Source organism: Psammomys obesus, unplaced genomic scaffold, assembly GCF_907164565.1.
Source record: "Psammomys obesus unplaced genomic scaffold, mPsaObe1.curated_primary_1811, whole genome shotgun sequence".
NCBI lineage: Eukaryota > Metazoa > Chordata > Mammalia > Rodentia > Muridae > Psammomys > Psammomys obesus.
Window position 1 is genome coordinate 1,432,608 of NW_026590061.1, and position 14,175 is coordinate 1,446,782.

Here is a 14,175-nt window from a genome sequence, read left to right on the forward strand (position 1 = left end):
CACCATCATCAGCCTGTGCTCAGCCCCACAGGCCTGTGTGCTGTTGCTGAGGGTGAGTGTGCCTCCCCCATCTTTGCAGTCAGCTCCACTGTCTCAGGGGTGGAGCTCTGTGTGAGTACTGCATGAGTACTGTGTGAATACTGCGTGAGTACCGCTCTGAATACAGCCTGGGGCCTGCGATCAGTGAGTGTTTCCTGGGACACAGCTTAGCTGGGCCAGTGTGTGCACTCCCTTCCTGATGACGTGGCCCCTGTGTCTGTCTAGAAGCTGTCTGGGGTGGTGAGATGGTCTCAGTTTGTATGAATTTGCAGCTGGTGAGTGGTTACTAAGCCACTTACAAGTGGGTGAGTGAGCGGTGGGTGGTGTGTGAGCAGGTGAGTGCTGAGTGGGTGAGGGGTGAGTGATGGTGAGCATAGACTGATGTCTCGGACTTTGTCTTGGAGAAGTCTTCCTTCCATCACGAGCTTCCTTAGCTCTGGTGGGAAGGTGAACTCTGAGCTCCAGCCCCGCCCTGCCAGGCAGGCACTGCCCACACTCAGCCCAGAGCGCTTGCTTCACTGGCCCCGGATCCTACAGGAACAGGCAAGCCCGAGCTGGAGCACCAATTTTCCCTGCACTGTTTCTGCTCATCTGACACTGAAAAGATGAAGTGTGCTCCACAAATAGGTGAACCTTTCTGCGGGGAGAGAGACATGGAGGGCAGCAATTACAAGCTTCGGAGGGCTTTCTTGTCACCTTAGAACGTTCCATGGGTGCAGGGAGAAGCCTGAGCTGTGCTCGTGCATATATTTATTAGTTCTGTTTCTAAAATGCAGAACCCACTGTGTAAAACCCCGCACACTCTGCGCTAGACAATGGCAGAAGGGGGTATGCCTTTCTCTGGGCTGGTCTTGGGTTGCTAAGGTTAGGGCCTCAGGAAGACATGAACTCATCTCCGTGGGCAGGAGGGCGGGAAGAGCCAGCTGTGATACAAAGGGGTCATTGTACAATGAAGCAAAACTCCACCCCCAAGCTGGGCTGCACGTAATCTTTTGAGGTTGACAAAAGGAATGTCGTGATGGGAATCTACAGGAATGAGCCAGGCTTGTCCTCTCCTCTGCTTTCATCTCCCCTAAAATTGGCTCATTACACTGTTGAAAAATACACCATAGAATGAGGTTATGTTCCAAGAAGATTTTTAAAAAGTACTGCCTTGAGTGTGCCATGCTCAGGGCATCATTTTCCTTACAGTTTTGTACATGAAGGTAGTTGGGTCAGTGTAGCGATGAGCTGGATCCATGCAGGTGTCTGCTCTGTTGAAAGAGGACTCTGTGATTTCATTTGAATGTGTTCACGTGCACTGTGTTATCATCCTAAACAGTTTATTCAGACAGGCTGCTTCGGGCACCTCCTGCCCTCTGTGACTCCATTCTCATGCCCTCTGTTGTTGCCTGTTGCTCAACCAGCAGGTGGTGAGGGTGACAACACTTGAAAGAAAGAACACTTACACTCTCATCGGCTTGACAGCGCTGTGGGGCAGAGTACAGAGCCAGGAAGGGAACTGCCGTAAACACTTGGGTTTGCACACCTGTGTCACCACACCCACCTACAGCTTGGGGAGTGCGGGACCCTTCTGCAGGCTTCTGGCTCTCTTTAGATGCGAGCCCAGGCCCTGCCTGAGCAGGCTCTCCTCTGTGCTGACCTCAGCTCTCAGGGGAGCTAAGGAGCTGTGTCTGCTGCGCTGAGCATGCACTTCCCTCCCTCAGTTTCCCCTTTGAGTGTACATTCCTCCCACAAGGCTGGAGCACAGGCGTAGGTATCTGTCAGCATAGGTAAGGAAGAAAGCAAGCTGGAGAGGCAGATTTTCTGAACAGTGCTGGCACTGACTGGGGAGAGCAGGGCGCTGCAGTGCCGTTACACAAGGCACGGTGAACTGCGGGTGAGTAAAAGGGGCTTGAGGCAAGGGAAGCTATGATAACACTGGAAGGATTGCATCAGATATGGTGGAAAAATCATCCTCGGCCACGGTGATTAATGCCCAAACCAGCGTCAGCACAAGGCTGAACAGACAGCTGTGTGGGCAGACGTACCTCTGGGCCAGAGGCACCTGTAATGCTGGCCCTAAAGGGACTGAGCTGCTGGGAGACGCCTCAGTGTTAACTGCAGTGTGAGGACAGAGTTCAGACCCCAAGAACCCACACAATGTGTCAGGTGGGTGTGGCGCTGTCTGTAACTCCAGCCGTGCAAAAAGCAGGCAGAGAATCCCCAGAGCAAGCTGGCCTGGGAACAGTCACGCTGCCAAGCTCTAGGCTTGACTGAGACTCTGGCTCAGTAAATAATGTGTAAAAAAAAAAGAAAAAAAAATTCACGGATGATTTCTGGCCTTAAGGTTGGGCCTCTGAGCAAACACTGATGCACAGGTACCACATACTCGTGATCACACACGCACACAGGGTCATGGAGAGAGACAAAAATATGAGCAAGTGGCAGGAAGGTCTGCAGAGCTGGACCTTGGGCGACAACATAAGACACTGCTCCCAAAAGAAAACAATCAGCAAGTGGTGATGTTCGGTGTTGGGCTGCAGGCATGTGTGCCACTACCCAATGTCGGGGCCCTTCCTTCCTACGCTCAGCCCTCCCATTATGTCCGTTTCCAGGGCTGACGCCTTTCTTTGTGAGCTGTGGCATTTCTTTTATAGACTCCTCACTAGGTCCAGCTTCTTAACCCAAGGCTGGCTGTTTGAGCCACACCCACTGGATAAAGGTGGGCATGTGACCAAACAATGACAGCCATAGCCAGGATTCAGTTCACCACAAGAAGGAGGCCGGGTCTTCACAGGTTAGTACAATTTACACTCGGGGCTGCTGGCAGAGGCTGGTCCGCAGCATGATGGGCACAGACAGAAGGAAAACTGGAGTGGAAAGGGGTCAGGGTTGGGTGGGGTTAGGGTGGTGGTGGGACTTGTACTGTTTGAGCATCTGGAGTCATCCATGCTTGAAATTCAGCTTCCTTGATCATCACAGTGGCATGAGCTACTGATCATTCTGCTTTAACTTCAGTGTGAATATTGGTTCCACACTGAACTCACAGAAGTTCAAACAAATGCACCCCTCTCCAGGAGCCTGCACACTCACGGAAGAAAGGTTAAGGTATGCTGACGCCTGTCACGGCCAGAACACTCTAGGACCACATTCCCCTGAGTACTGCACTTGCCAGGAGAGCCAGCACTCTGACCCCTGCAGATGTAGCCAGGGGCACATTCTGCAACCATTTTCAGCACTTGCTGAGTTCAGAATATCATAAACGGGTATGGGAGCGGTGTTCAGCTCGGTCCTCAGAGTGTCTTCACTCAAAGTCTAATGCCGCTCCCTCCACTTGCTACGGCCACATGCTCTTCAACTATTGCTAAGGCCTTCCTCATATTAAATCCGGGAACTATTTTCAGAGATCTGCCCAGAGGTGTTGATTCTGGATCTGAGATCCAGCAGGTTAAGCTGATTGTTCTCCTCAGTTTCTCCTGCTGGATTGTTCTCAGAGGATGACGCAACAGCTGCATAGCAGGTCTATGTGGAAACAGGAACTAGACACCAGTATACAACAAAGAGAATTTTAAGCACAGCATGCAAAGAGCTAAGGATGAACACTGCTGCCTGAGCCGCAGCTTCACTCTGTTGAGTCATGACATCTTTGGTACAAATCTTGAGGGTCTCCACCAGTCTTTCTAGGATTCAAGAGGAAGAAATGAAAAATGTAATGGACACAGTGGCAGGGAAGAGTGTCTTTCAGTATTTTTCTACACTTATTTTGGAAATACATTTGTGTTCATAGTTTTATCTTGACAATTACTTGCTTAATGCTTGGCAAGAAAGTATTTACAGGTCAAAGATGCTCAGAGGCTTTCTCATACTTCGTGTATGTGTAAAAATGTTGGAACAGAGGCCAATCCTTCTTCAACCTGACTTCTAGCAACATGTACGGTTAGAGCTCAACCCAATAGAGCCAAGAGCAAACTACAGCGGTGAGGCATCTGGGATGAATACAAAAGGCACTGAGACTTTCTCTAGTGACAATATGACAGAAAAGAAACAGGCCCGACAGGTGCATACTCCTGCAAGCTCAGCCCTCTGGAGGCCGAGAAGGAGGAAAGTTCACTGAAGGCCAGCCTCGTCATACAGTGGGCTCCTGACTCAAAAACCGAAATGAAGATAAGGAAGAACGGCAGGCACACATGAAAGTAAAATAAACACACAAGCAGTAGTGCAACAACGATACTCTTGCAGTTCAGCAGCTCTGGCTTTGGGTAGAGCGCCAGAGCCCGCCGGCAGAGTCGAGCAGTACCTGAGTGGGAGTGAGGACAATCACACTACACACGGGGTCGGCTTGAGAGGCTGTCAGGCTGACTGAAGCAGAGTGGGTTTATTCCAGGGTTCATTATTTATAGGCAAAGCAAAACCAAGTCACATCAATACAAATAGAAAAAGGTGTGGAAACACCTAACTTCTTTTCAAAAACTGCTTCCCCAGGTGAAAACATGACAGAGCAGCTTAACAAGCAGCTCTCCACACCACAGTGTGAGTGAGTCCTGGTGATCCAACTCAGCTAGTCAAGCTTGGCTGCAGGTGTGTTGCTTTAGTAAGAGGCCGTTTGTGTTCAGGTGCAGGAGGCTTCGGGTTACCTGAAGCATCTGGGACTGTTTCAGGCTGGCTTTGTCTGTAGCTGTGGCCCATGGCTCTCCACAGTGGAGTGCTGATGTGACAGCAGCCTGGAGCAGTGCTGCTGGAAAGCCTGAACTATGGGTGGTCTCCTCACGGAGAGAAAGCCTCACCATGGAGAGAAAGCCTGAACTATGGGTGGTCTCCTCACCGAGAGAAAGCCTCACCATGGAGAGAAAGCCTGAACTATGGGTGTTCTCCTCACCGAGAGAAAGCCTCACCATGGAGAGAGAGCCTGCCTGAACTATGGTGGTCTACTCATGGAGAGAAAGCCTCACCATGGAGAGAGAGCCTGTGTCAGAGTCAGAGGCTGGCTTCACAGCTGTGCACTGAGGGTTTAAGAAATTTTACTGCAATTCCTACTACATAAAACAAAAACTTGGGATTCTGCAGCTTCCAACTGCTTTACACTGTGCTGTATCTCAGCTGTCTAGAAGAAGCAGAGCCTGGGAAAGGCTCTGCTCAGAGGCTTTGTCTGAAGAAGACGCTCTCCAACCTGCCAAGCTGACTGCAAGTTGTTCTGTGAGCTCTAGTTTGCATGAGCTGTCACCCATGTGAGGGTGGGCTTTGGTGGTGCAGATATCTTTGCATTATTTGCTGCTCCTGTAAGAAACCTCTCCCCCAAATTTCTGTAAGTAACCCCAATAAAACACTTTCACCAGATTGGATTCTGATCCCTTGGTGAGTAAACTTTTGTGTCTCTCCAGCAGCAGCGATACACACAATCCTGTCAAGTCTAGTGTGTGCTGCCCATCTCATGGGCACGAGTGGGGCCATTCCCTAGAGCGTGGCGAACCTACCAGTGACTGTATTCTTAGAGAGAGGAGACTCAGCAGCTTCTGGAAGCCATCGAGTGTCAACGGCTCCCCAGCTAGATCAGAACTCAGAAGCTCCTCCCTTCCCCGTTCTGGAAAAGGTTGCTGCAGCAATGGGATGCCTAGCTTTGCTGTGTCTTCCTGCTACATAGGCTGCCTTGCCACAGACCCAAACACAAGCCTAGCAGTCATCAACCTAAACACAAGCCTAGCAGATATCAATCCAAACCTCCAGAAGTGTGAGCCCAAACAAGCCTTTCCTCTTTCCAGTTGATGACCTCGTCACTGTACTGGAGACCTAGCAGACCTCACTCCAGGATAAACCCCATTCTACCCTCTCATGGCCATGTCCAGTCTTCCCTTCCCCAGAAAACCCCCAGTGGTCACCATGCTAATGTTAACCAGACAAGTGGCTGGTTGGCATGACACCTAACTGAAGACTCACCCTCCAGTGCAGCCCAAACAGAAGGCTTCTGAGTGAGCCCCAGCATGTGGTGCTGGGCACCCCATTCCCATAAAGTCAGCAACACCTACAGATCATTCTGTTTTAATTGCCCCCTTTGTCACTGTGACAGTTTCCAATACTTTATGAGCACCCAGGGAGAAGGATGCCCCCACCATCATTCCTTGCCAAAGGACAATGGCTGCCCAAGAGAAACCTATGCTCATGGGCCATGCTGGATGACAGGATGGCACCAGGTGAGGACCGCCATACCAAAGGACTCTGTCCTTTGCATACTCTCTTCAAGGACATGAGCTCCATTCTAGGGAAATGTTCATCTCTGAGGCACAGGAAAAGCAGTGGCAGAGATGTCCCTGAAGCAAAGAACGCAGCACCACAGCGTCAAGCCATTAAGGCCACAGCCAGAGCTTCAGAACCCCCTTTTCCAGCTGTGTGGAGCCTCTGGCAGCAGCTGACCCAGAGCTGCACTCTAGAGTGGCTTGACTTCTAAGGGTCACTGCTGCCAGGCAAAGCTCCTCCAGTGTCCACACAGTGTGACTGAGGCCAACAGACCTCAAGGAGGTCAATCTAAATCTCTATCAGACACCACCATGCAAACTTCCCTTCACCACAACCGACCTTGCAGGAGTAGACTGGTCATCTTTAAAAGCAATTTTACTGAAATGTGGTTTCAGAGAAACAGTTTACTCACCAAAATTGCTCATTTCAGTGAATTTGAGCATATTTAGAGTTAAACACACAGGACCACCCTGATCCACCTCAGAATGCCTTCGGCAGTTCCACTAATTCTCTGTGCACATCAGCAGCTGCTCTTCAGGGAAACCTGCCTCTCACCACAGGCCTCCACACTCTTTAGTTCCTGGTGACAAGGCTTAGTGCATAAGATGGCGGCTTGGCATAGTGAGCACCTTCAGATAATGGGTTCTGAGACATGGTAGATGCAGGCAGGACTCGGACTTTGCCCTCTCACAGGAGCTTGTTCCTGTTGCTGTGACAAAACACTGATCAAAAACCTGTAGAGGAAAGAGTTTTATTTCATCATACTGAAGGAAGCCAAAGGAAGAAGTCAAGGCAGGAACATAAGCACATACCATGAAAGAGCGCTGCTTACTGGTGTGTTCTCCTTGGCTGGCTCAGTTTGTGGTTATAAAACCCAGGACCACCAGCTGGGGGGTAGCACTTCTCACAGTTGGCTGGGGTCTCGTACATCAATCATTAGTTGATAAAATGTCCCAGTGGCTCATCTGTAGACCAACCTGATAGAGGAAATTCCTCCCAGATGATTCTGGCTCCTGTCATTAATAACAACAGCAAAAATCCAACCAGCACAGTGTTCCATCCCAGGGTCCCAGGAGCTCCTTTCAGGAAGGACTCTCTGATCTGTCCTGTATCTGGTCACAGGACCTCCACCCAGAACGACCATTCCCCAGCATTCTATTCCCTGTCAGGAAGGGAGCAGAGGATCCTCCATTTGCAGACTTTGGCAGGTTTCTCTGGTTCAGTGCTCTGACCTCGGGTTCTTTTTCCCATGACTTTCCACTATTTATCAAATGTGAGAACAGATGCCCTCAGGAGCCCTTTCCTTGTGTTTCTTTTTTTCTTTTTAAAAGATTTTATTTATTTATTTATTTATTTATTTATTTATTTATTTATTATGTATATACCAGATCTTATTATGCACCAGAACTCATTATAGATGGCTGTGAGCCACCATGTGGTTGCTGGGAACTGAACTCAGGACCTTCGGAAGAGCAGTCAGTGCTCTTAACCTCTGAGCCATCTCTCCAGCCCTCCTTGTGTTTCTTTTCTCATGAGGACTTCTTGTCTCACGCCATGTGCACGAAGTCCACATGCTTTCTCTTGCCTTTCCAAAGACTCTTCATACAACTTACGACAGAGAAGACCAAAGTCCTTTTCTATACCAGCAAGTAAATAATTTGCTTTCCATCTATATGGAGTGTCTATTCTTGACACTTCACACATACACACACACACACACACACACACACACACACTCACTCGCACGCACGCACGGCATCACAACTGCTGTGGTCGGTTGTAACAGGCTTTTCTGCGTAGAGTGGTGGCAGTGGCGTCACAGGTTGTGTCACTCGCTCATGGCTTCTTACTAACAAATGTCAGTCAAACATGCTGGTCCAGTATGCTCAGCTCATTCACCATTTGGTGGACTTTTAAGTTGATTTACTTTGAGCTGTTAGGAACAGTGTGAAGACTGATTGACTTGTTCATTGATAGGTTTTGTTAGGTTTTTTTATCTGTTGGGTTCGAGATGAGGTGAAGCTCAGAATAGCCTCCAACTTATTCTCCTGCCTGAGCCTTCTGTGTTCTGAGACAACAGCTTGTTCTACCAGCCTGACTGAAGATTTATTTTTAAGTTACTAAGGTGTAATATGCATGTACACATATACACTCACTCACACACACACACACCCCTAGTTTTATCTTTACACAGCTGAAGGGTTTTCCTGCTAGAGAAAGGGGCGGAAGCTTAAGTTTTGACCTCTTTAAAACTTACCATGGTTGGCCACATCTCTCATTAAAGATAGATACAAACAGTGTCCGGGAAGTGAAATGATGTTGCTGAATCAGTGGGAGTTTCGATGAGAAGAGGAAATCCTTGCAATCACCAAACTAACCTGAGTTTGGAGATCTCAAGCAACTTGTTTGCGATGTTTTCTTGACGTCCAATACCGAAAGGTTAGAGTGTGATTCGATGCTCCCAGGCTTTACAACAGTTGCTAAAGCTGTGGTGTCTCACATAGGAAATCAAACCATGTTTATCTGAAAATGTGAAATGAAACCCTTAAAAGCTACTTGTTAGGTCCCTTGGTAACTTCAGGGGACACACCCCTGCAGTGATAAAAGTCAGAGCTTACCACATGTGAGCAGGACCTTCCAGGTGTGGCTCTACACTGGCCACTACAGAAGGGTCCGCAGGGACAGGCTCTGAACTCATTCTGAAGCTCTGGGATCTCAGCTGCAACCGGAGAAGCCAGTGTGGGCTGCCCCTCACATACTCATCCCTCAGTGACAGCAGGCATGACCTCAGCTGCCACACCCAGCTCAGCCCACCCTTCTGCTTGGACCACAATTGAACCAGATGGCCCTGCACTTTGAGCTGGGAAATAAAGCATTCCTGTTCTCACAGCCTTGACCTTTTGCTGTTTTAAAAATGAAATCAGATTTCCCATTTTTGTGTTCTGTAATTGGTGTCTACCAATCCTCATTGCCTTTGATATTTCCCTCTTGAAAGATACAACTGGAGAAAGACATAGATTTTCATTGTTCCTGTGTACCTTACCACACCCCCACACACACTCACTACTGCAGCTGCTCTGCACAATGTAATAATGAGCCAGCCCGGACACCATGTACTTGCTTCATGAAAGCTTTGGACTATACAGACTCCCTGAGACGAGAAGGCCCATCCCTCTGTCACCCTTGCTGGCTCCTGATGGCCAGGTCCTATTTTCCAGACCAAACATGTGTGCTGGCTCTTATGCACGGCCTGCCTCCCTCTGTGATTCTCTGGATCAGAATGCTTCTACCAAAATATGTCTCAGATTTCACAGTTCTTTACCCTATATAAAGTAAATGAATTTGTTCTAGAATTTTCAAAAGATTCTTCATCATTCTCTCCTTCAGTTTTTCCATGTTACATTAACTCCATTTATAGCTTGTATGGTATGTAAGACGCATCAAGTCAATAAATAGCTGCAGGTCTATTAAAATACCCACGAGTTTCAATTCTTTAACACTGAAACTACTTTATTTTAATTACGTTTGGCTGGAGAGATGTCTCAATGATTATGCCCAGAGGACCGGACCCAGTTCCCAGGACCCACGCGTCAACTCTCAGTCATTTGTAATTTCAGTCCCAGGGTATTGGATGCCCTCTTCTGGCTCAGGCATACAAGTGGTGCACAGATACACAAGCAGAAAAAGCACCCATACACATACAATTAAAATGTTTTAAATTTGAAAATTAACTATGGACAGGAGATGGAGAAAAATCTGCATATCAAAGGTCACCTGCTGCTCTTTTAGGGGACCTCAGGTCAGTTTCCAGCAGCCATGTTGAGAGGCTCACAACTGCCCGACTCCAGCTCCAGGGAACCTGACGACCTCGAGGTACCCACACACGTGTTTACACTTCTGAGGCATCTTACCAAGACAGAAGGGCAGAACAAAGGGTCTCCTCTGGCTTCAGGAAGGCGCTTGCTTATTGACTACACAGCAGAACCTCACCAAGAGGACAGTCACACGTGGGTGACAGGATGCCTTCCGTGAAACATGGCTGCAGCCTTTTATAGGTGCGGAAACTGCCGTGTACTTCCTCCCACAGCCCCGCCCTTCTGGCTGCAAGGGATGCTGGGAAGTGTAGTCTCTAAGAGAAAACTGGTGGTGTTGAAAACTGTCCGCCATTTGCTAGGACAGGAACTATTTGCTCAGTCCTCTGAAAAAGTAGTCAGGGCTCCTAACCCCAAGACATCTCTCCAGCCCTAATCTCCTACTTTATCAAGGAGGAAGCAGGAATAGCTTTTTTTCTTAAAGTCACTGAAAACAGCAACCATCTCTGTCTCAGCTTCTCTGGGCGCTCAGCCCCGAGCTCCGCCCTCTGAGGCTGATCTGAGACACTGATGGGGCACACCTGTAGTCGGCTGACTGGCGGTGAGGACAGACGGTTCCTCAGCAAAGCGAGCGCCCAAGCCTGCTGTGTCAGCGGTAAGGTCCGTGCTTACAGGAATTGCTCTATGTGGGGTCAGAACTAAGCCGGGCTACAAAAGCGTCGCCTTCTCCCGTCCTCCAGAACATCCACCTCTTCTGAAGCCAGCCGCAGGTGACTTCTGCTTACACGGTGTTACCCGGTCCCGCCACAGCGCAGCGCAGACCCCAGAGCGTCTGCTGTGACCGTAACACAGCGGACTTACCGCTTGAATCAAGCCACTTCGTACAATGTAAAATGGTGTCAGTGCCCCGGTTCTTACTTCCATGCTCCCTCACTTCTTCTGAGACAAAAAGGATTTATTTATATTCTGTTCAAGAAATGTTGAAGAATACATTCTCCCTCTAAGTCCCTTTAAGAGCGAATCCAGGGGGCTGCAGAGATGGCTCAGTAGTTAAGAGCCCTGTCTGCTCTTCCAAAGGACCTGGGTTCAATTCCAGACACCCAAATGGCAGCTCACAAATGTTTGTAACGCCAATTCCAAGGGATCTGACACCTTCACACTAATGTACATAAAATAAAATTAAGCAAATTAAAAACAAAAGAGTGAATCCAGTCATGCAAGTCAATTATGTGGCCAAGGAATCGCTGCCCGGGAAGGTGGTTCTTCCAGGAACAGTCACTGTCCCTTGATGAGCTAGTGTGCTTTGCCTTCCCAGAACTCCTGCCCTCCAGGGTGGCCTTGTGCTTCCTTTGGATGCTGGTTGCAGCCAACGTGAACTTTCTATAGGATTTTGGGCTTCCTTATTCTTTCCCTAGAGTGCCCCTCCCCTCCATGTGACTGTCTGTCTGCTATGTGGCCAGCCTCTGAGACAGCTTAACTCAAATGGCATGGCTTTCTCTCTTCTTCTCCGTCTTCCTCCTTTGGGCAGCTGCCAAGACTTACAGGCTGCCTGCCCTGAAGTTTTCCTTTTTAAACTTTAGATAAGATGGTCCTTTTGCTTCCTTTTGAGTCTATTCTTAAATCTCATTAGTGAGACTAAGAACTCCAAAAGGGGATGGCAATTTTCCTGGTCATATGTGACAACCCAGATTGGACTCCCCCAGATCCCAGGAACATAATGAGCCCTGTCTTGTGTGCTGTGTTTATGATTTCAAGCTAGGACTTGAAAACCTAGTCCTGGCATTGTGCTCATGTAAATAGCACGGACACTGAAAGCATCTGCCTTCTTTTGTTACATGCTCTGTATGTGTCACCATCAGTATCTTAAGTCTCCATCCTTGAAGAACAGCCCTACAGGACGGAGAGGGTGGGCAGTCTTTGCTTTCTCATTAGCCACCTCCCTCTAAAAGAACTTCAAAACTTTGTACTTTGCTGTGCGGGACAAGATGCCACCGGTTTCCTGAGAGCTCTACCTTGGGTCTCTGGATTTACTCTATGTAAGTTCATGTCCAAAACATTCTCCAGGACAGAGTTAAGGCAGATAAATATTTTATCACCTTGCCTTTTGGAAGAAGACTCTATATGGCTTCTCATTTGCTCACAAGTTTGCCTATGTGGTATCTGAGTTGAGAATAAGTTCCAGGGTTCTTCTCCAAGCTCTGGTGAGAAATACAAAGTGAGGGAAGCCTTGTTTGTTCTCCACGGCCAGAGTTTCTGAAGGAATAGCTGGCACCATTGGCTGGAGACAGTGGGAGATCTTGGTAAGACCTAACCCAAGAGCTATTGTTCAAAACAGCTCGGCAGAGGCGCTGAGCCGGGCAGTGCAGCACCTGCTTTAGATAGTGATGGTGGCAGTGGCAGCCTCGGTGTGTGTGTGTGTGTGTGTGTGTGTGTGTGTGTGTGCGCGCGCGCGCGCGCGTATGCATTCTCCACGGAACAAGCTCTGCAGATGAGCTTGCCTGCCTAGGAGCAGACAGTGCATTCCCTCAGCAATGAACTCCATAGAGATCAGGGAAGCTGTTGATTAAAATAAAAATCAACAAGATGATCTGTGTTTTCACCCCAAACCACACTCACACAGAACAAAGCACACTGAGATTTTGGCCTCATCGTTAGGAATGGACTGGAATGTCAGCGCATAGCATGAGTTTTATGTGTCTTCATCGCATAGTGAAGAGAAAGTCTGTGGAATTACCAACACCAGACACTGTAGTGAATATTCTCCTCTGAAAATGTACACCCATAGACTAATTATAACCTGCATTGTTCTTTATTCCAAATTGATTCTGCTTTATGAACCATCAACACTGTGAGGCAGAGGCCTTCTGATGTGGTATACTGTGGCATGATTGACACCAGCTGCCATTACTACACCAAAAGACATAGCTGGGATTCAGATGAGCTATGTGACTCTGGGGAAATGGCTTCATGCTGGCCCCGGGGCTCTCAGTTAACACAGGAAAGAGTAATGGCTCTATACCGCCCCCCTTGGTGTTCTCTGGAGAGGAGGAAAACAACAGGAGTTGCCATTTGACTCTCCACTCATTGTGTCTACCAATTGGCAGGCACACAAATGAGAAAGTTCCTCTACCCAGCAGCTGAATCTACATGAGTGTGGCCCACGCGTGTTCGAGGGCTGAGGCACTGTGAGCAGAATCCTCCACAACAGGTGTGCTCTAAGAACATAACAGAACTTCCTTGTCGTCAAGAGCCTAGAACATCTCAAGTGTGATCAGCTGCTTCCCATCAGGAAATGAATTGCAGATCCAAGTGGATTTGATGTTTCTCAAAACACCTATGAACTGGTTGAACAGTGAGCTAAAAGACAGTTTTAGTGCTAGCAGCTCTTCAAAAAGAGTGAAGACTGCCACAGATGCGGAGTTATGGCCTGTTGGAATCCTTTGCCATACAGCAAGCCCCGTGACTGCTGCAGTCTGAACCCAGCCTGAAGTTCTTTGAGGATGTTATCCATAAAGGCACAGTTAATCAAATTCAGACTTCTCATCAAAATTTCTCCGTGTAAGCCAAACATTTTGCCAGCGAGAGGAGTGTGCCAGACCAGAAAAGGTAAGCTAACAATCCATGTGCCCTGGTTTCACATCTATGAGTTGTCAGACTATTTTCAAAAGAGAGAGAGAGAGAAAAAAAAAAAACAAACCCATGTCTGCTTTTGCATTTACCAAATAGTTGGCTTTTGATGCACACAACCAGGGTTTTTATTTAGCCTGGGATTTCAATCTACATAAATAGATTTTAAATTTACTTTAATTTACCAAAAAGGAAAAAGCGTCTTCCCTTCTTTCCCACCCTCACCCATTAGCGGAATTCAGAGGATGAATGAGTGCCAAAGTCACCCTGGAGAGGGTCCATGGTGACCACACTGAGAAAGGAGGGAGGCTTTTGGAGAAATGGTCTTGTGTCAAACGCCAGGCGTTTTCTGAAGCATCACAGGCCTCCCGCGCCTCCCGAGCCTCCCGTGCCATCCATCAGGAATGTGGAGGCTTGTCTGCGGGTGCCATGCTGTTCCCATGATGCATGACTAGTCTGGGGATGACTCTCTTCATTGTGTGCACAG